We start from the raw sequence: 23,693 nt of genomic DNA on the forward strand, positions 1-23,693 counted from the left end.
TGCACCACAGTCCCTAGTGTGCTAGAGAGACAGACAAGAACAATGTAGAGCATGAATACATGCTACTATTATAAAAGCAAATGTCATTTGCACACAATGAATTAGGTTTAAAGAGATACATTGTTCTAGAGTAAGCAGATTTTGCAGTGTTCATTGTATATTATTTTGATATCTCTAGAAGAGTGGCTAATTCTAAGCAGTATATTTGGCAGCTCCTAAGTCTTGAGGTCATTATGGAATTTCTAGGCACAACTAGATTATTTATTTAATGAAATTTCTCTAAGGCACTTTTTTTCTCCAGAATTCATCATCATGTCACTCAGGAAAAAAAAGCTGACATTAAGTGGTGTTTAGATTTTATTCAACAATTCATTGCTTCAGTGACAATCACATTCCTTGTAGAGACACAAAAAACAGAACAACAACAATCTTGTTGACTTCTCAACATGAGCTGTCTGATGAATATTCTACGTAGAGGAAAGCAAACTAAAAAAAAAACCCAAGCAATTAGTGGATAAGCTCTAATTGTGTAAATAAGGCTAATTATACAGACAGGAAATCTTTTCAGTTCAGAAAATCAGATGCTAAACATTCCTCCCATTCACAGAAAAAGCCTTCCTACCATGCAAACAAGCAAGCACATGAAAACCAGTGCTCATCAGGCTGATTCTTCTGTAAAGAACCTCCTTGCTCTGTAAAGGAAGAAAAAATGTTAACTCAGTTTTTCCATCCTGGAGACCCACATGGATGCTACTGTAGTGAGGGCCTGTGCTTTGGAGGTGAAGGACATGGGAGAAGGAAAAAAGAGAGTAACTGCAAATTGCTGTTGTACTCAGGATGTAACAGCAGAGGCAGCAAAAGAAACCAGATGGCTGTTTCAGAGCCATGCAGGCTGCACAGAGCAGGGTATTTCAGGAAAACTGGGCAAGTTATTTTTACTGAAGGTCACAGAATCCTAGAATGGTTTGAGTTGGAAGGGACCTTAAAGACCATCCAGTTCCAACCCCTCTGCCGTGGGCAGGGACACCTTCCACTATCCCAGGTTGCTCCAAGCCCCGTCCAACCTGGCCCTGAAAACTTCCAGGGATGGGTCATCCACAGCTTCTCCAGGCAACCTGTACCATGGCCTCACCACCCTCACAGGGAAGAATTTATTCCTAATATCTAATCTAAACCTGCCCTGTTTTGGTTTAAATTCATTATCCCTTGCCCTATCACTATATGTCCAGGCAAAAAAATCTTGTAGGCCCCTTTAGGTACTGCAAGGCTGATAAAGTAAAAATAAATGTGCAAATTCCTTTATAACACACAACTTGGCTTGTGGGAAAGGTTCAGCCCTGAGCTCTCCAGCAGTTGACTGCCCCCAAAAAGTAATTCCCCACAGCATGACACCACCATCGACAGCTGTGGAGTACTACCACACAACTCCATCATACAGCTGAGAGAAAATCTGGTGTCATCCAAGAACCACCTCCCTGCCCCACCTGCTCCACTCCCAGCAGCAGGCACTACACCAGGTTAGAACCCACAGCATGGACACAAACACATGGGGTGCCAACTTTGGCCTAAGAGACCACAGGATTGAGGGACTAAAATCAACCAGTATTTACTGTGGCAGCATATCCAACATCTCTCAGGTGTCGGTTTCATGATCAAAAACTCTATTGTCCCTAAACTCGAAAATCTGCCGACAGGTCACTCTGACCGCATTATCTCCCTACGCCTTCCACTAAACAACAAGCATCACGTTGTCATCTTTAGTATATATGCCCCAACTCTCCAAGCTGACCCTGCTGAAAAAGATAAATTTTACACTGACCTGCGCTGCCTTACCCAAAAAGTACCAGCAGATGATAAGATCATTATCCTTGGTGATTTCAACGCCAGAGTTGGTAAAAATTTTGAAGCATGGAAAGGAATACTAGGCAAGCATGGCGTTGGAAACTGCAACGATAATGGTCGACTTCTGCTGGAATTCTGCGCAGAGCAACAGTTTACCATCACCAACACTATCTTTCAGCAGAAAGATAGTCTGAAGACAACCTGGATGCACCCCAGATCTAAGCATTGGCATCTCATTGATTATGTCTTGGTGCGTCGGAGAGACGTCCGCGATGTCCTCCATACCCGCGTGATGCCCAGCGCAGAATGCCAAACAGACCATCGGCTTGTGCGCTGTAAACTTAACTTCAATCTCAAATTCAAACCCAAAAAGGGCAATATCCCAAGGAGAAGACTCCAAGTTAACGATCTCCAATCAACCACAGTAAGAGAAAGATTCCAGGCAAACCTTCAAACTAGGCTTGAAAACCATTCCACAGATTCTGCAGATTCCTCTCCTGAAGCAATTTGGCATCATATTAAAAGCTGCATCCTGCAATCCTCTGAAGAATCCTTAGGGTTCTCCCTCAAGAAGAACAAAGATTGGTTTGATGAAAACAATCAAGAAATCCAGGAATTGTTGAGGAAGAAGAGAACTGCCCACCAAGCACATCTTGCACTGCCATCCTGTCCCGCAAGAAAAGCAGCCTTTCGTCTTGCATGCAGCAAACTCCAACAGAAACTCCGTGACATCCAGAACAAGTGGTGGACCGATTTAGCTGCAAAAACTCAACTTTGTGCAGATACAGGGGATCACAAAGGATTCTATGAGGCCCTGAAAACAGCATACGGACCTACATACCAAGTCCATAGCCCACTACTCAGTGCAGATGGTCAAACGCTTCTGACAGATAAAACCTCCGTTCTGAATCGATGGTCTGAACACTTTCAGACTCTTTTCAGTACCAACCATGTAGTCCAAGACTCAACAATTCAGTCCATCACACAACGACCGGTGAAACACGAATTGGATACTGCCCCCACTTTAGGAGAAACCCTCAAGGCCATACAGCAGGTGAAAATTGGCAAGGCAGCTAGGGTTGATGGAATTCCACCTGAAATCTGGAAACATGGGGGCCTTGCACTCCATGCTAAATTTCATGAGCTTGTGGTGCGCTGTTGGGAACTAGGCGAACTACCATCAGACCTTCGTGATGCAGTCATCATCACCTTGTATAAGAAGAAAGGTACTAAATCAGACTGCTCAAATTACCGTGGTATTACTCTGCTCTCCATTGCTGGCAAAATCTTAGCAAGAATACTCCTGAACAGACTAATACCCGCTATAGCAGAAGAAATTCTACCTGAAAGTCAGTGTGGCTTCAGAGCCAACAGGAGCACCACAGACATGATATTTGTTCTCAGACAACTGCAAGAGAAGTGTAGGGAACAGAATAAAGGTCTCTATGTAACCTTTGTCGACCTCACCAAGGCTTTCGATACTGTGAGCAGAAAAGGTCTTTGGCAGATTTTGGAACGTTTAGGTTGTCCCCCCAAGTTCCTTAAAATGATCATCTCACTTCATGAGGATCAGCACGGCCAAGTCAGATATGGCAACACACTTTCTGAGCCCTTTCTAATAAAGAATGGTGTGAAACAAGGCTGCGTTCTCGCTCCTACCCTATTCACAGTCTTTTTCAGTATGATGCTCCAAAGGGCCTCGGCAGACCTCGATGATCAGGACGGTATCTACATTCGATATCGTACTGATGGAAGCCTATTCAACCTAAGGCGACTGAAGGCCCATACTAAGACCCTAAACCATCTTGTCCGGGAGCTGCTCTATGCTGATGACGCCGCCCTTGTTGCCCACACAGAAGCAGCTCTGCAGCGTTTAACATCCTGCTTTGCAGATGCTGCTGAGCTCTTTGGGCTGGAAGTCAGCTTAAAGAAGACAGAAGTTCTCCATCAGCCTGCACCTCAGGAAGTCCCCCACCATCCCCACATCACCATCGGCCAGTCAGAACTCAATTCAGTCCAACAGTTTAATTACCTAGGCAGCCTCATCTCCTCAGATGGTAAGATTGATGGGGAGATAGACAATAGGTTAGCGAAGGCATATAGTGCTTTTGGAAAACTCCATAAACGAGTATGGCGTAATAAACACTTGAAGAAAAGCACCAAGATCAGTGTTTACAGAGCCATAGTGCTGTCTACTCTTTTATATGGTTCCGAATCATGGGTCATCTACCGCCACCACCTGCGTCTCCTAGAACGCTTCCATCAACGCTGCCTCCGTACAATCCTTAACATCCATTGGTCAGACTATGTGACCAATACATCTGTTCTCGAACAGGCAGCAATTACGAGTATTGAGGCCATGTTACTGACAACGCAACTGCGATGGGCAGGGCACGTCTCTAGGATGAAGGACCACCGCCTCCCTAAGATCCTGCTCTATGGTGAACTTGCCACTGGCTGCCGCAAGAGAGGAGCCCCAAAGAAAAGATACAAGGACTCCCTGAAGCAACAACTCAGCCTCGGGCATATTGATCACCATAACTGGTCCACTCTGGCCTCTAATCGGGAGGCCTGGAGACAGACCATTTATAACGCTGCTGATGCTTTTGAGAAAGCACGCAGGATCACTCTTGAGGAGAAAAGACAACGCAGAAAGAATCGAACCTTGCAGAATATACCATCTAAGGAGTCTTTCTGCTGTGTCTTTTGCAACCGGACATGCCTTTCTCGTATTGGCCTTTTTAGCCACCAACGCGCTTGCATGAAAAATGGGTAGAGCCCTTCCCAAATCTTCGTTCGCGAAGCCTAGCCATGATGATGATGATATCCAACATACATATGACCACTTAATTGCTAAATTGAACATTAAATAATATTTGTTGAAGTGCTTTTTAAGCTCTCTTTTTATTTTCATTTGCCAACCTGAAGTGTATGTGTGTGTATATATATTTCAACATGCACCTAATTTCATTAATTATTTCTTTGGCTGTGACACCATAGCTGCACGAGAGCAGAGAAAAGACTGGATAATTAGAGTGAAAGTTGAATGTTTAGAACATTATTCAAATAATTAAGTTCAATTTCTACAAATTCTACAAGAAAATATTTAATAGTATTTAAAACCTCTTTCACGTCGTACTTGCGTTCCAAGTGGTAAGTGCACAGTACTGCCAATATTTCTGTTCTGTTGTATACAATAAAGTAGAAATGCTGATAACATGCTCATTAAAGCAGTCAAAAAAAAAAAGTATGACTTGAACACTACATTCCCAGTATTTGTATTTAATAAGAAAAAAGCAGACCACTCCTACATAGAAAACATCTCAGTACTGAGGGAACCTCTTAGTTTTGAAATCCCAATTCCTGCCCCCACCAAGTTTCAAGGCCTGTTTGAGCTGGTACTTACTGGCTTTGGCAAAAGTGCTCTAAAGCAGTAAAAATGACCCTGGATTTCTAGAGAGCACTGCCAGCTGCTGGAGTTACTGAGAGCTGTCACTGAGCTGTGACAGGCACTCTGGAAGTTAGACCACCCAGCAGGGAAAACAGGAAGAGGTCTCACGAAATAGGACGTGTGCACTGGTAAAAATTTGTTTTCATCAAATGAACAGAGTACACACCACTTTAGTTAGATTTCCTAACTTTCAGCAGCACATTGTCCCTCTGTCCCTCATACTCTACCTGGACCAAGTGCTCCCACACACTTGATGCTTCACCAGATGGACTGAGACAGACAAGAACTGATATACTTGTCTTCTGCAACGCTACTTCCATGTCCACAGTCTGAGTGATGGGCCAGACAGATTCCACAGGATGTATCAAGCCTTGAAAACTGCTCTGAAAATGGACAGCTATTCCTGGATAGTCCTTGTCTGACAACATAAACACGTACCTAGGATGACACATTACTGGCTATCCAGGTGTATGAGAGCATGAATCTATGAAAACAGCAACAAGCTTTCCCTGACTGTTGGTGAGTGCTGCTGCTCTCAGTGTGTCCTCTCGGTGAATTCTCCTCTCCTACCACACAACGTGCATGGCATGAGGAGGAGACCACAGCTACCATCATCCACACTGGTTCCTTCTCATTACTCATTTCATATCCCCTTCTCCTTCTTTAAGCAATTGCAGTACAAGATTAAAACTCTGATATGGAGCTTCAGTCAGGTCTTGGTAACTCTCAACTAAGAAAAAAGTATTTTTTGCAGATGCAAAATCATCTCTTTTTATTCTTTTTTTTTAATTTTTATTTTTATTTTTTCCCCAGCATGAAACACACCAGTGAGATACAGAGGCTGCCCTTCAGAGACTATCCTGGTTTCACCCCAGCCAGCAGCTTAGCCCAACACAGCCACTCACTCATTTCCCCCTAGTGGGATGGGGGAAGAGAATCAGAAGAGTAACAGTGAGAAAACTCACTGGTTGAGATAAAGACAGTTTAGTAGGTAAAGCAAAAGCAGTGCATGCAAGGAAAGCAAAGCAAGGAAAGCAAAACAAGGAATTCACTCCTCACTTCCCATGTGCAAGCAGGTGTCCAGCCATCCCCCAGAACAGCAGGGCTCCATCACACATAAGGGTGACTTGGGAAGACAAACACCAGCCTTGTGAATGTTCCCCTCTTCCTTCTTCCCCTGGCTTTGTGTGCTACGCATGACCCGATATGGTCTGGGATACCCCTTTTGGGTCACTTGGGGTCAGCTGTTCTGGCTCTGTCCCCTCCAAGCTCCTTGTGCCACCCCAGCCTCCTCATGCCCCCCCAGCCTCCTCACTGGTGGGGTCGAGTGAGGGGCAGAAAAGGGTTTGGCTCTGTGTGGGCTCTGCTCAGCAACAAGGAAAACATCCCTGAATTATCAGCTGTGTTCGGCACAAATCCAAAACATGGGCCACACTGGCCACTGAAGAAAATTAACTCTACACCCGCCAAAACCAGCACAGAGACACAGCCTGAACAACAGCAGAACAGTGCAGATATCCCATTACCTGCCTGACTGAAGCTAATCAGCAGATTTGTTCACTCTGGATCCAGTCTACCAGAAATCACTGCCTTACCCTGTTGGGTAGATTCCAATTTCCAGGTAAATCCATGTAGGGTCAAGCACTGCTCAGTGCGATCAAAGGTGACCAAAGTGTTGCCTCTGTCTCTGTAGGGACTCATCTCACTGTGGAGCTGAAAAGAGAGATGCTAAAGGTTTATCTAGTTCACAACAGCCAAGACTAATTCAGAAGACTTTCCACTTTACATAACAGCAATTTTCAATCTACTTTACCAAAGCAACGCCTGAAAACTATAAATGAACTAGGTTTAGAGCTCCTACGTCAGGTGAAAAACATGGTAGGCACTGCTTAAGTCAAAATACTGATTCAATATAAATTCACACTGTGGTTCAAATGTGGTAACCTGCCAGCCTTTTTTTTTTTTTTTCCCTGAAGAGTTAGCTTTGTACCATAGAGTTTCTCCCAGTGCCTCATCCAAACTTGCCATTGTATCATCATGCTTGACCTGGCGTCATTTGGTGTTCTACAGTTGACTTGAAAACTTGAAACCCGTTTAGACTTCCTATAGCACATGGTGGGTGACTGGAAAGAACTGGATCCTTGTGCTGCATGTCAGATTAGCTTGTCAGGCTGCAGGTGCCTGGTAAAATCATAGAAGCACAGCCTACTTCCAGCCACAATTGCAGCTCTTCTGCCTTGATTTCATACTAGAAAAAAGGTTGCTTCCTAATTGCTGACACACAGCTGCTGATTATGTTCAGAGCCTTGAAGCTGTCTGTATCCTACACTGCAGTACTGAGAGGAACAGCTCTGTTTAAATGTACTAATAATTTACCAGGTGTATTGCAGAGGTGACTAATGATTTCTTGCAACCTGCTGATGCTCCCTTAGCCACACAATTATCTCCCCCAGCTGCTTTTATACAAAATGATGGGATCCTTCCTGGGCACCAGTGAGGAGCTGGCAGAACGTTTGTTTTGCTACATATTGTTCTTGGGCACCTTAATTTATGGGACTGGTTTAGGTCAGGGCCACTTAGAGATACAAAGGAAACTGTCAGCAGCTTTTACCTGTGATTTTGCAAGAACCTGTTTTCACTAAGGAGGTTTGTCTTCTATTGGTTACAACGATTTCCTCTACTATCCCTTATTTCCTCAGCCCAGCCTCTCTCTGCTACTTGCTTATGATGATAAATATTCACAGACCTAGGAACATGAAGTGACTGGTTTTTTATTAGATTGCAACCTGTGTACATAAACTATATCCTTATGCATAATTTTCTGTTGGCACCTCTGAGTGCACTTATTTTAACAGGAATGTAAATGCCTTCTTGATGACCAGGTAATTTAAAGACCACAGGGAGGTATGCAATACAGTATGCCAAAACACACCACCACAAAACCACTAAATAAAAAACCCTGGACATTTTCAGAGTCTGGGGAAAGCAAAGATTTCTTCAGCTGAGTTTTATTTGAAAGTTTTTGAGAGGTTAACTGTCAGCCTGGGCTGTAAACAACAGAAACTAAAGATGTTTCTGTAGTCAACATCTGATTTATTTAGAACAAATACAGGACTATGACCAGCTGAAATCATCTTCCTCCTTTGGTAAGTTCGGCAAACATGTTCGCAAGAAGTTTTTTAGGGTGTTTTTTCTTGGAATGGAAAATTTTGAAAACTGTTTTGGAAAAAAAAGATACTGGGTAGAAGGAGCTGGTAGGGTGTCATGGTGAGGCACTGAGGCTGCATCTGAGAGAACAGCCTGTCAGAAACTCAGCTGTGTTATCCTTTTCCCATGGGAACTCTGCCACCTGTAAGGAGAACTGTCTGCTGTGAGTTCTCAGCTGCACACACACAGACTTTGTCCACTCTGGTACATCAATACTGCACGACACAGGAAAATTCTGAAACCTGACTCTACTTATGCCACTGTGCTGGTCTCAGAAAGGGAAGGATGGGAAGGGAAGAAGTAAAGATCAGATGTTTTCAGTGCTCTTTAGTGAAGGGGGGGAAGCGTGCGTGTGTGTAAACCTCAGCAGTGCACACAGGTTTGCATTTGCAATGAACTGCTGCGTTCACACTGGCTCATGAACTTGTATCTGGGGCTAAACCCTGCAAAGCACCTCATCAAACACATATATCTTCTTACAAGGCAATCAGGAAGGCTAATTCTGTCCTCAGGGATAAAGCTGGAAATTGCTAGAGGCTACTAGTCCATTCTCTATCCTTTATTCCTCGGAAGAGCCCCCACAAGCTGAATCCCAGCACAATAACGTTGGCAGAAGACCCTTTTGTGTGGCCTAGCAAAGGAGGGGAAGAATTAATCTCTGTATCTAAAGCAACAGGCCAGATAGTTCCAGCAGAAGATGGGCAGGCAGTGCCCAGGCAGTCACAGGCTGCTATGCACAGCCCCATCACTAATCTGACTGAAATGAGAATGTGGTAAAAAGAGGAGAGAAAACTGTTGTGTGCTCCACAGCACAGAGCTGAATGAAGATTGGCCATCTGTTTGTGCTGGATATTTCCCACTGGTTTAGAGACAAGCTACTCCCTGGCAATATGTTCAGCAACTTAAGAAGTCCCATGAAGGCACTTCCTTTATTCTTTATGACTACGCTGAAGGGAGCAAGTAGCACCATTTTCTGCCCTGGAGGAAGAAAAGTGTGCTGGGATGCTGATGGCAATGGTCAAACATTTCTGGACTCAAGACTCCTACAGAAGCTTTGCCATTCCTCAATGTAGTGAGAGCACGTGGGATGGTTCACTGGGGTCCCTGTAAGTTACAACTCCAATGCCTGAACATAGAAACAAAGGCATTGCATCTAGCTTGGCACTTGTGAAGAAGGAAAACAATGCTGCTTAGTTGACATAAAATAGTTTCAGTTTTCTTTGAGTCTTCCAACCCCTTGTACCTCTGTCCTACTGCTACAGAACAACGGTGTGACCAGACTGAAGCGTGCTCTGTGCAGTATCTATTCAACACAGCCAGTAGGTGCCTCTGTGTGTAGAACACATATTTATAAATTACAGTGATTACCTGGCAGCAGTTTTGGCTTGAATTTTGCTTAGGCCATTGGACATGCTGCACTTTGTTCTGTTTCAAACTACTGTTTTGCAATTTGCAGAGAAATTTTATAGCCTACAGAGCTGAAACCTAATTTTTGTTCCAAACCTGTATGGCATCTACAACAGCAGCCAGAACAGTTGCCTAAAGAGTGATATACCAATAATATCATTCTCCATTTTTGAGAGCAAAGATTTTTGAAAGCATTGCCTACAAGATGAGCTTCCACAGTGGGTTTTCATCTTGATTTGAAGCTCAAAAGAGAGAAAAGCTGGCTAGATTTCAGGCCCATCCTAATACCGTGATCAAAACTGGCACAGAAGGGAGAGCATATTTAAGGTTCTTCTCACTTAGTGAAACCGAACAGAACATGCTGACTTAAGAATTACATTGTCCAACAGCTAAATTTCTTTCTTGTACATCAGCTACTTCGGCAGAAAGAAGATATTAAAAGAGGACAGTGGAATCATCTCTTGAAAATTTTCACTAGAGACAACAATAAAAAAGTTATAGCAAAGACTAGTGGATTTTAGTTCTGTTGTTGCTTTAGAAAGATTTTTTTCTGTTCTGTAGACATGCAGTACAAAAGTTTCCAAAAGAACTTCCATTCTCCTGCTCTTTTGAAGCAGCTTCTGATACAACACTTGAGATGTGGGTGAGGATGAAAAAAAGTGCATTTGATGAGCATCATAACTGCTGGTGTGACCTTGTTTGATCAGAGAGTCTCTTGGGGTTTAAACTTCCTTACAAGCTCCAAGATATCTGTAGCAGTGACATACTGCATATCATAACAAACATAAAAAAGACTTTTGGAGAAAAAGTAGTTAATGAAAAAGAGATAAAATCACAGTATTGTTAAACCAGTAAAGCCTATTTCATGGCAATTTGTTGAGGACAGATATACTTCTCATAGAATATCCCGAGTTGAAAGGGACCCATCAGGATCATCAAGTCCAACTCGTGGCCCTGCACAGGACACCCCAAGAGTCACACCCTGTGTCTGAGAGCATTGCCCAAATGCTCCTTAAACTCTATCAGCCTTTGTGCTGTGACCCTGGGGAGCCTGTTCCAGTGCCTGGCCACCCTCTGGGGGAAGAACCTTTTCCTAAAATCCAAAATAAACTTCCCCTGCCTCAGCTTTATGCTGTTCCCTCAGTTCCTATCACTTTTCTTTTTGGGTGTAGTTCATCTGGGTAAATAAAGGCTGCTTCAAATTTCTTTGAGGGGAATAGGTGGTGTTGGCATTTTAAGTATCTTGATTATTTGTTTTTAATAAAATTATAGAGAGCTTTTATGTGCTGTATTGTTACTCTATCTAGAAAATCCAGCTATGAATAGGAAGATAGATCTCCAGCAGCATAACAGTATTTCTTTTCAAAGTAGGTTCAGACCTAATTACCTGAAGATTTTCTAGTGCTCACCAAGATGAGACTTGAGAGTCTGCCTTGATTTTCCTAAATTTTAATTTCTCAGTTAAAAAAGGCACGGTTGGAAGTTTTTCCTGGGCTTTCCAGAGAGCGCCTGAGGATTCACGCTCTTCAGGAGCAGCATGATGAAGTGAAATTAGACCTCGTACTGTTTTATAAACCAGCTTCTTAGTCCCCACTAGAGTCTACGTGTTGCTGAAGGAAACCATTTGTACTCATATACCGTTTATACTCACAGGAGCCATTTCATACTGCCAGGAGATTGAGTACCCACACAGCCCATTTTGCACCTAATCATGGAAACAGCAGTTTGGTTCTGCCCAAGACTCAGAGCTTTGCCACAGCCAATTTGGAATCTCCATCCAACTAAAACAACTTCCAAGCCGCTCGCAACAAGAGCTCAGATTATTGTTGTTACAACCATCATCTTATATTGATACCTCTTTGCAAATCCACACAGGGGGTACACCCATAACTGAAAATTGACGGAATAAGTAGGCTACTAAGGTAATTTCTATCTAAAGGCATTTTAAACTAACCCAAATGCTTTTACAGTTTGGAGTGCCAAATAACTGCAAGAAGAGCGTCACTTGAAAGATGTTTCTTCTTTTCCTGTCATTTGTGCTATTCAGAAATACACACATTTGGATGAGTTACTTCAGTAAACCTCTCTTCCAAACTGTGTCTCAGGAACTAACTCGTGCTCATTTGCCAGTTCTGTGCAGTTTGTCTGTAATAATAGAGATAGTTAGGTCAATTTGATAGCCTTATAACAGATAGGCCCATTTTATCCAAAAAGTTTAGAATACCTCTTTACTACAGAAATCAGAGGGCTTTCGTAATTGCCTTTTTTTCCCCTAAAAGTGCTATCCAGCATGGTCTTCAAAAAATATGGATTCATAAGGGGTCTGAATCACATTTGAAAGCTGGACAGAGCTGCACGTTTTTGACTTGCCAGTGAAAATTGTACTTGTGCTTATGAACATAATTCATAGCATGTCCCTACAGCAGAAATAGGGACAGTTTGAAAGCAGCATTTCCCTGAAGATTTATAAGCTCTTTAATAGCATATTAATTCTTTTAGAATTCTGAGGGATTTTTTACTGAACCTATTCCTGACCCAACTTCCCTCCTTCAATGACAGGTTATTTTGTTGGTGGTTTTTTTCATTCTTTGTTATTATTGTTCAAGGATTCCCTTTCAATATAGACCATTTAGCATTAAACTGCACGTGATAATGACCTACACCTTTACACCATCTCATGGTCCCCTTTGGACATCCTGTTCTTCCTCTTGTATTTCTCACCCTACCTCTCCAGAACACTGCAAATTCAAACATTACACTGTTTTTTAGCTTCATCATTGGTTCGGAGTTTCACATCTTTTATGATCTGTGTCAGTTATTTTATAATCCCATCTTTTTATGTTGTGAAGATTTGTTTGGGGATCAAACCTTTATCTATCAATAGTTATTTGGTGATTAGTGCTTATATATGTATGTCTTAAACATTTCCATTACCTCTGAAAAGAATTTACAGCACTATAAAACTTGTGCATTCTACAGTTCGTATAGATCATATTTTGTTCTACCTCTGAATTTTTATATGTTTTTATGCGATGAATATTTACTTATCAAACATCCTTCTCACACTGCTATAGCTGGTTCTTCTAACGTGTCTCTTACCCTTTTTGTTGTTGTTTTTCAGCAACCCACTGGTGCAACACAGACATAAGGTACTTACACGTAGGGGAAGAAAATCCTAGTGCTACAACTCTGCTTTTGTAACGCTGCCATGAGACTTCATCATTTATTCTGCACGTTTATCAATAATTGTGATATTTTATGGTTTCTAACTATACCTTTATGTTATGATTTAAAAGTCTTATATGCCTTAAACACGCAGTTAAATGCTGTATAAATTTGATATTGCACTTCTCTAATTAGCTATTGCTGTTGACTTCACTCAGCAAAATGTGAGGCTCCAGGGAGAAAGGTTTCTGCTCATGAGCACTAAAAGCACAGGTATCACTCAGGAGTGTGTTTTTCTTCAATATACAAGTATAAAAGCTGATCATATCCCATGTCCATAGTTACAACTACTGTCTCTACAGGGCGTTTTTTAAAATATGCATAAAAGTCTTCTTCACTCGCATTTTCAACAGCATTTACAGTTAAAAGCTTTTCACTGCCACTTGAGTGTATGTTTTCACCAACAAAACCTGAAAGTTGTTGGCTACTTAGGTTAGCTCAATCACAACTGGAAATGGATCTTAGCTTTCTCTTTGGGTGGGTTATTTTGCCCATGTCACTCCAAAAAAAAGATTCATAACCACAGAGGAAACATACTAGAATGCTAAAAAATACAGTAAAATATAAATTGCGTCCCTATTTTTACTGTTCTTCCCTTGTGTGTCTCACAAACATCTCCAGCAGACCAGCCTGTGGAACACTCATATTCCACAGTAGGAAAAAGAATATTTGTGTTTCTGTGTGATGAGTAACAGAAATCATTGCAGTATCCACGTCTTGCCAACAAGCCATGATGTCCATTTTGTATCACTCTGGGAATAATTATGACTAAACACAGTTGAATCGAATTCCACCCTTTTTCTCTCTCTTTCTCTCCTTCTATCCCAGATTCCATCATGTTCAGATCCTGGCCTCAGCTGTGTGTCTAAATCTTTCTACAGTGTTTTCTCATGTCTTTTCCTAAAGGTTATAGACCAGTGCAAAGTTCCCAAAGATATTACACTGTTTACCCTCCCATTTTCATCATCTCTTTTGAAATGATTATTTACTCTTTAATTTCTGGAAGAACTGCAACATAGTGTTCGTTTCTGGGATAAATCAGCTGTTTCTACTGATAAATGCTACAAAACAACCTCATGATCTTCATTCCAGGGCCACCACCTCTGGAAAAAGATTTGTCCCAGTGCCTGTAATATTTTTACCACATAAAAGCAACCAGGTCAAACCCAATATGAATTACCTGAAAACAAATGAGAAGCTGGTCTGACAGTATCATTTAACCACACGTCTCTATGGATTTTCAAAAGATATTGCTATGGAGGTAGGTGCAGTACGAGATTCCTGGAAAACACGTATGTGGGCCAAGACTTGGCCCCCTCACTCTGCAGGCAAGTACAAGGAGACCCAAAGCCTCTAAGACTCAGCCTCACCTCTGGGGTCCACTGCTGCTGCTCTGTCATTATTTTCCATAGGCAAGGAAAAAACTATAAACGTGCAAATACTAAGGGATATTTTTGTAACACTAACACTTCAGTGCCTAAAACGCAAGACTAGAAATTGAAAAAAGAAATGGGCAGAGATGAAACACTCCATTTTATTCTTATTCTTAGGACTTATTCTCAAGTGCCAGGCTGACAGAGGAAGAAGCAGTATAGGGAAAAGACATAGGAAAGCCCTTGGAGGAAAATGCACTGTCCTTAAACAAAGATTTGTGTAGCAGAGGCAGAAGAGAAGATGGAGTGTCAGACCCTTTGTTGGCATTTCAGTGATTTTCTCTGTTGACTTGATCATATTTCTAAATCCTCTATCCAAGACCACGCACCACAAAGCAAGAAAAAAGAAAGTTTGTTTGTTTTTAAGGCAGAGTTTTGTACTGTAAACAAGCCTAGTTCTTTACAGTGAGTTCAATTCCATTCCTGTGTTAGCATTTAGATAAAGAAACATTGCCTCCATTAGGCTTTTGGGTGGTTTACTTTCTAGGTCATTTGACCATCAATTAAAATTAAACTGCCAGCTTGTGTTTCTCTGTGTGGTAAAAAGTCCTTTCAAAATCTGACTCCAGTGTTCCCTGTAATCCTCAAACATGTACGTAAAGAGAAAATCATTGAAGCATTTGCAAATTGGATCGTAGCCCGAAAATCTGCAAAGCAGTATATGCTGCTGTCTACAAGGATGGAGAAACAGCACAATTGATACAATTCCAGATGGCACTAGAATTAAATGAATCAAAAAGAAATCTTTAATTTTTAGTTTATATAAAGATGGAGCTGAACAACAAAGGAAAAATTCTAAAAAGAATTGCGAAGTGGGATGGAAAAGGGACAAGTCAAATTTAGGAATTTTTGCATAATAATCACAGAAAGAGAGAATTGGGAAAACAGTTGGTTTTTTTCATATTCTTTTCATTTTTAAGTGGAAGATGAAGAGGTTTTTTTTTCACATGCAATTTTTGTTAATAATATATGGAAAGCCATAAGAGAACAAAGAGAAAATCTGATTCCAGTCACAAAGGACATTAGACTTCCTGAAAAAAGGGATTAACTGGAAAATAATAATGAGAAAAAAAAATGAAAAGAGATCCTCTTCCCTCTGTAAGACCTTGCATTTTCTGCAGGCTGCAAGCCAAGTCAGAGAGGTGTGAAACACTACAGATTACCAGAAGAGAGTGCATCTTCAAAGCAGAAACACCTTGAGGTCCAGCTTTAATGCCCAGCATGTAACAGGAATTGTTATACAGCACTAGGAAATGAGGAAATATGTTCACCTCTCAAAAGGTGAAAGGTTTTGGCTCAGATTCTTCTCTCAAGCCAAACAAATGCACAGTAATTCATGCAGTTGTACACAGATGAGGTTCTGGCATTCATCTATAATGTATGAGACATGTGAGTGATGTCATCATCAGTCATGAACCAGATCTCGGACTGGATAATGGAGGGAAACTCCCAGGAGCTTCAGGGACAGCGTGGCCCTGGTGAGACTGAACAATGCCTGCCAGAGTGGGCACAGCTCTTTGCACTTTGCAGATCCCCTCAACAGCCCTCACAGTAGGTACACAGACAACACTGAGAAGCAATTTCCTCTCTGCCAATCTGGCCATCAAATCTCTCTCTTCACCACTGACCATGTCTGTGCATTGAACTTACAAAGATCTATTCCACATCCAAAGCCAAAAGTGTGGGAGCAAATGTAAATATACTAATGTACAAGAAAAAAACCTGGGACTGAAGTAGCAAGGACATGCTTCCATACCACGGCCAGAGTAGAATCATAGACGTCATTTCATTTAAATTGTAGCGCTGCACAATATTTGTTCTGTTGCAGATGTCCAGAACTTTAATTCATTTTATTACAGATTAGCTATGACACTGCTGCCATTAACAACTCATAACTGGTTATAGTTAGTAGAGGAGTACAGAGTCCAAACCTCCTTTTTACCATGGAAATACCAGAAATACTACTTGCAGCTCCAAGTATCCCAGGCAGTGTAAGATGCAGCTAAAAGCAATTAGCATTTCATTATGAAATAATCATAAAAGAAAGCATAATTGTTCTCTTCTTGATACTAACAGACATATAGATAGATCTGTTATACCATGCAAAAATGACTGGCAGTAGTTCTCTGTTTTCAGAAAGCAGCAGGATAGCACATATCTCTCTCTTCCCTACAGCAACACAGCCTCTTTTATATTTAAAACTGAAAACATGCCTTGGACTGTGAGGTATTGGTCTGCATCCTCAAGTTAAATCCACACATAAAGGGAAAGGAAAACCAACAACCTATGCCACAACCTGATGGGGGCACTGGGCACAGAAAGCCAGCTGATCTCACATGGTGACATGTGTCTCTCCTCTCCTAGAGGCACATTTACATCTGCACAGGTGAGATGTACCCTTACTGTTCCTGTTGTTCCTGAAATGCAGAAGTCTGCATTGTACAGGAAGCATGGAGAGACTGTTACAGCACTTCAGCTTGGAAATAAATTGACAGCTCTGCACCGCTCGTTTTCCGTCTCCAAGGTTACCACTCGTGTTTTTTGTGAATGCTACTGTTTACTTCCTTCCTTCTTCTTTACTCGTTTTGTGCACGAAAAAATAGAGACATTAAAAAAAATATGCATTACAGACAACAGTTGTCATTTACAAATGAGGACAGAAGGTTAGGTGCCAGTGACAATTTTGCCAAGTCTCTTCCATCTCAGCACAATCTGTGCAAAGGGCTCAGAGAAAGCTGAGGCTCGTGGCAGCTGATGTTTATGGCTGTAATTACAGTCCTGGATCACAAACCCCGCCAGTGCCAGTCTTTCACACACAACCTGGAAGAAACAAAAGTGGCAAGAGATGTCTGGGGAAAGCAGAAAGGCAAAGGGGATTCCTATGATTAGAAAAATATAAAATCCACAGTTTAAACTATGCCACAGATCACATTCAGCACGAAGCGAGTTATAGGGTAGTTCCGAATTTTGGAAGCAAGATGGGGCCAAGCCTGTCTTTCTGAGAGGCTTGCAAAGTGTCTTGCAAAAAGGACCTTGGTCTCAGGACTGAAGCTATTTGGGGCCCTCAAAAAGAGGTAAGATTTGCTGCAAGAACTTGAAATATCATTAAAAGTATTCATATTTACACTGATAGCATTTAATAAGGCTTCCCAAACTCATCTATCTGCTGGAGAAAAACCCCATTTTGGAAATATAAATCCGTTAAATCCCTAGAGCCCTTTTGCAGTAATGGCTTTAAGGTTTTTGAACCATAGAGACATGCATTTACCCTGCCTGTGCTTTGGGCCAAAACTACAACTAATGAGAGCTGCAATTCCCTTGATTTCAGCTGACCTACAGTGTTATTAACACACCTGCTGAGCTATTTGGCTTTTGGAGCAAACAACACCACCCAAAGGAGGCACGTTTCAAACCTCAAGATACACTCAAGCATTCTAGAGAGCATCTTGTAGGCCAGGAAAAGCATTTATATATATCTAGCATTAATATTAGATGCCAGACTAAAAAGAGGATGGTTTGCAAAAACACTATAAATAACAAGTCTCCTGCCCATACTAATAATTTATCTATCAGAACTATGAAATGGAGAAACTGTAAACAAATGTTTCAACAGCTAAATACAAACAGATTTTTATAACATATGATAAAAATGGCATAAATACTCTTGAAAACATTGTGGTTTGAAGTGAGGACACTTCAGGAGGAAAAAGGATATTAGTTAAGGAACAAAATGTGACTCAGAAGAGCCAGGTGGTAAATGAGACTAAAAAGAAAAGGCAAGACTACAATCATCAGCTTCCCAGGTGCCCTGAAAAGCAGAGGAGGCAACTGAAAAGAAATTTTGTGCTAAACAGAACTTGGTTTACTCTTCTTTTTCCTAATATAAAACCTAACCCTTTGCTTTGTGGGATCTCACCTGTTCTCATCCTTGAGAGTGCTCTCAGGTGACTCTGAAGAGCCATAGAGCATGTGGGTAAATAAACCAACCAAAAAAGCTGTGCCCACACTCCTCAGGGCCGTGCTGCTTTGGGCAGGCTGACTAGTTCTCAGGATTTGGGTCTATCTTTCACCAAACTGGAGTGTTACACTTCCCCAGGTCTCCTGATGAGTTGTTTCCCACATGTAAGGCAGAACCCCTCTGAGGAAGGAAAGCCAGCAGGGCAACAGCTTGACACCACAGGTGACTCTGAACTGTCATACCCTGCAGTGGCAGGTCTCCCAAATCCCTCAGGGACCTCCCATGTTTTCAAAGAAAGGACAGGTGTTACCAAGATGAAAGTTTATATTTGTCCTAATCCTCACTCTGCAGCTCACCAGGTAAATGTTGTGGAAACTTCTGTGTACCTACTGAATAATATTTTTCAGAATTCAATCCCATAAATTCTATGTAGGCTATCAATTACATCATGCACCAGGAAAAAAAAGCTTTACATAAAAGTGCAGGAGGCAGGAAATCTGACATAACTAATTTTTAAAAGAAAAATTACACATGAGAATTCTGCTGGAAGAAGACAGAGGAATCCCATTTTTCTAAAAGTACAGGGAAAGGCTCTGGGTGTAGTACTTTTCTGAGCACCAAAAAACACATTTGAAGACATATGCAAAAGCCATTATATCCATAGTCTATATATAAAACAGATGTACAATCATACTGCTAAGACTTCCTCTTAAGAGTCTATCCCAGTGGACTGACAATATTTAAGCTAAATAGCTCTATTAGTTATTGCTGATATTTGTTGCTTTAGTAATAAATCAGGCTGTAGAAGTACAACTAAAATGCCATCAAACAGCACTGGATTCAGATAAGCACAAAGTCAGGTAGTTATTTTTTGTTGAGCATTTACTAACTTTCCTGTCATGTATTTTGTAAGTATTTTATTCACAAGAATATCTAGGAAAACCGAAGGTTTTACACATCAACATGCGTATTTAAACCAAATGTAATAGCATGATCCATTTTTAAAAAGCTTGGGTCTGTCTCAGAAAGGCAATAAAGCACATATGCTGCTCTAAGCATGCCCAAGTGGTTTGTTAACTTGATGCTTAAGAAATACATACACAATCCCAGACTTTACTGACTGGGAATTGGGACTCACTTTGATTTCAAAGGGAAAGATATGAATAGATCATCTTTTCAGAATGGAGGAAGGATTTAACATTTAAAGCTGTATTGGGTTTTTTTTCCCTCCTTTTCTGAACTCTCACATGCTACCATATGTACAGCCAGGGTTATTAAAGTTCTCCTCAACACCCAGAGGATCCCCTGGCAGGTCAGTGTAACAGTAGCCCTACTAAAATGCCTCGATACTTGGTCTGAAATGGCTTTCCAAAAATTTCAACTCCTGAAAATTAAACGAAAAACAGAAAAAAACCCCAAGCAGATGACCAGAATCCCTGAGAGATACCTAATGTCTCTGATGTTGATTTTATCATATTGTTTTGGCAACTTGATATGCTCTGTCAATATTTAAGATATTGACAAAATACCCCCTTCATCACAGAGAGTTTACAAAACAGAACCAAGATGCTTCACGTCATTCCAGGAGACAAAGTGATCGTGAACATTTGTATAAAACTCTTTCAGAGTGGAAATTGCTGTATTATAGGATATTTGGTCATCTTAAAAAAAAAAATTGACCATAGTTTTGTCTGAGTGATGTCTTGGGTTCAGGAAAAAGATGCCCTGAGTATTAGGATTCTCACCAACATGGTGATGTATATCTCAGCCATAAGAAATTCTCATAATTGTCTCCTCATGGATTTCACCCCTTCCAAGGACAACCTCAATAATCCATGGCTGATTCACTAAGATCTACAAACTCACTGTCATTATTGGTATTTCCATATTTGATGATACCAGAGGCTGAAAAAACCAAACTCTAAGTGGAATGATACCACACAGCAGAATCCATATTTTATGCTCTTGGCATGCTTAGACTTTAGCAGGACATATATAATTTCCTCTATTTATTCACTTATCCTGAATTCATGTTAGATAGAATGTAATTTCTGTTTATCCTCGAATGGATTAACTTAATACTGCACTGTTTTGTTTAAAATTACATATTGTCAAAACAAGCCCATTAGATGAGTTACTTACTTTCTGTTAGTATGCTTGAGGTTCTTACATACACTCCTAAATTTCCCGTTAGCCAAAGCACAACTTTATACAAAGTATACTCTAAAAACAGTAGGGACAGATTTTCACTCTTATGAAAGCCAATTTCAAAGGAGAATCACAAATACAGAATGAAGAATTCCAAATTACAAAATCTCTCCCTCCACAAAGCAATGCTGCTTCACAATGTCTTTATTATGTTTAGATGCCAAGAGATACTCTTTTTGCTTTATGATTATTCCCTCCAAAATGTTGATTATGCACAAGATTGACCTTATACAGGTTCACATATACAGTAAGTGAGTGCTTGCACAAGTGGTTTGTCTTTCAATAGCTGTTTAATAATTTAAACCTTAACTTTTGCAATCACACAGCTCATAATTCACTTCAAAATTTTATACATAAAAAATTCCTTCTTGCCCCTTGCTCGACTCAAGAACAATGTCCTTGCCTCACAGAACAGGGTGCTTTCTACAGCAGTTTACAACCAAGGGAAATAAGTCTTGTGATGCAGGGAATGTGTATCTGTGTCACCACTTCTCCTACAGATGTTATCTGTACATTTTAAAATGCAAGGACTAAAAAATTTTCCCAAATCTCTGTGCCAAGCTTTAATCCCCCTCAACCACAAAATGCTATGCTTATTTTTTCCCCCTCCTTTTCTTTTTCTTAAGGCCATGATATTACAGCTGCAAATACTGCTTTTTCATACAGGTAGTCACCTGTAGTTACCTACAACATGTTAGGAAATAATGGCACAGAATTATAAAAAAAAATTGATATAAAAAGATGAAAAGAAACTGGAACCCTATTTTCTTTACATACAGAATTCATTTTAAAACATGTACATAACCTTATTAAAATTGTAAGTAGCATAAAGAATGTAACTATTCTTTTGCTTTCACAATGCTTGGCATAAATCCATTAAAACCTCCAAACCCAAACAAATAAACTGTTGATGCTACTAAGCTAAATAATTCAGTGTCAGGAAACAGAGTAAAATGCAAACCCAAATATCAGACTAACTCTGCAAATCACATATCCATGGAAATTATAGGTGGGTTAGGGTTTTGACAAAACCAAGAAGAAAAGTTTACAATTAAGTAAATGCTTTCATTATCTATTTCTCTGAGAAAAACAAAGACTGTTTGATTCTTTCTGAGCCATATAAAACAACCTGAATAACAGGAGCTTTACTAGGCACAGAGATGCCAACCCAGTCCCACAGCTCACAGAAACAAACCTGGTTACAGGTTTACACAATTATAATTCATTATTTTCAAATATTATAACCCCAGAGTCACAATATTTTTCATATTTGTAAAGCCCTCATTTTTTCCCCAGTCTTTGTTTTGATGGCTAAAATTTTTAATATATGTAAAATAAAATAGAACTCCTTTCCTTAAGTCAGGAAACTGTTAGTCTTTACTGTTGAAAGCTGACCTGATACAGTTAATGAATTTGGATTCAACCAACTAAAAGGTTAATTCTACACAGACCTATTTTTAATAAGATCTCAGGGCCTCACCTCTATGCAGTACATATAGTGAAGATGTTCAAACTCCCAGTTTGTTCATCAGGAAGTGAGTGGCATCCCGTTGGGAGGCAGGCCAGAGCCAGGTCACACATACCTGGGGCTCTTCATCTTCACAGTTATTGTACATAAACTGAGCAGCAAAGGGATTAGCCAAGGAATACAGAAGTTTCTCAGGATGCACTAAACTCTCTTCAGGCTGGAGAAGCAAGCAAAAGACAAAACCTAGTTTGGCTCCACACAGAGCTATGTATTGGTCCCCTAAGCAGAGAAAGAAAAAAACCACAAATCACGAAGTTTACAAGCTCCAGCCCTCAGTATGGGTACATACAGGCCTGCTGGTCAGTGAGGTGGGTGACCCAGTGACAGCAGACATCAATGGAGCTGAGCTATTCAACGCCACCTTTGCCTTAGTCTTCTCCAAAAAAGGCCTCTGTACTTGGTCAACAGGTTCAAAGAGAAGATGGAATATCAGTAACATATGAGAAAGTATTTGAGATTGATCCTTAAAAGTCACTGGGATTTGACAAGTTACATCTAAGTGTGTAGAGAAAACAGGGTGTGTTGTTTAAAGGTCATTCTCTACCACTGATAGAAATCCACAGAGACCAAGAGAGACACCCAACAGCTGGAGAAAGTGTCTCCAAAATTGTCAAAAGACAACTCAAGTCACTCAGAAAATCATGGAGTGAGTCCCCTCAGAACACCTTTTTGGGCATAAAGAAGAGAATAAGGTGATTGGGAAGAACTGGCACAGATTTATTGAGGTTAAATCATACCTAACCAACCTGAGTACCTTCTGTGATAAAACCATCACATCTGTGGATGAGGAAAGAGTTTTAAATATCAATTCTTTTGACAAGACTTTCAACACCATCTCCCACATTATTCTTCTGCCTGTGACAAGTGAAGCACTGCAGGGATCAATCCTGAGGTCTGTCCTGCTTAAAGTCTTTAATGATGCCATTGAAGAGGTGACAGAATGCATGCTTTTCGAATATGCAGGTAACACCAAGTGAGGGCAACCATCAATACACCTGAGGGCAGGGCTGCCTCAAGGAGAATCTGTATAGGCTTGAGGAACAGGCTGAAAAAAGACCTTTTCCTCCATGAAGAAAGCCCAGCAGTACACCAGGTTTCCCAGGTTTCCATCTCTGTTGTTGGAGATTTCCAAGGTGTGACTGAATAAAGCTTTGAACAACCTGATCTGACCCCAGAGCCAGTTGCCTAAAGCAGGAGGTTGGACTACAGCCCTCCTGAGGTCCCTTCCAACTTGAACTTTGCTATGATCCTATCCTGCCTCCAACCTCTTGCAAACTGAAATGGGAGAGTATTTCATTAGCTGTCTTCACACACAGAGGAGAGAAAACTTCAGGCTACATTTAAACAAGCAAAGTTAGCCCGGCTGTATTTCTGAAAATGGTTCTACATCTTGAAGTTAAAGGTGCCCAAGACACTTCTACCCTCCTGTGCTGA

At 40.9% G+C, this 23,693-nt stretch overlaps 1 long non-coding RNA gene across 3 annotated transcripts in view; it reads right to left on the minus strand.

Annotated features, from left to right (window-relative positions):
- Positions 1-23,693, minus strand: part of LOC113972758 — a 136,352-nt gene that overhangs the window by 24,540 nt on the left and 88,119 nt on the right. The window contains exons 3-5 of one of the 3 annotated variants that reach the window (XR_003535994.1): positions 6,889-7,006; positions 5,521-5,711; positions 623-692 (exon numbers count right to left, since the gene is read on the minus strand). This is a non-coding gene — a long non-coding RNA (uncharacterized LOC113972758). Of the gene's footprint in view, positions 1-622; positions 693-5,520; positions 5,732-6,888; positions 7,007-23,693 lie in introns of all 3 variants that reach the window. The other 2 variants (XR_003535993.1, XR_003535995.1) reach the window with 2 other exon arrangements.

Source organism: Neopelma chrysocephalum, unplaced genomic scaffold, assembly GCF_003984885.1.
Source record: "Neopelma chrysocephalum unplaced genomic scaffold, ASM398488v2 Primary Assembly neopelma1_96, whole genome shotgun sequence".
NCBI classification, from domain to species: Eukaryota; Metazoa; Chordata; class Aves; order Passeriformes; family Pipridae; genus Neopelma; species Neopelma chrysocephalum.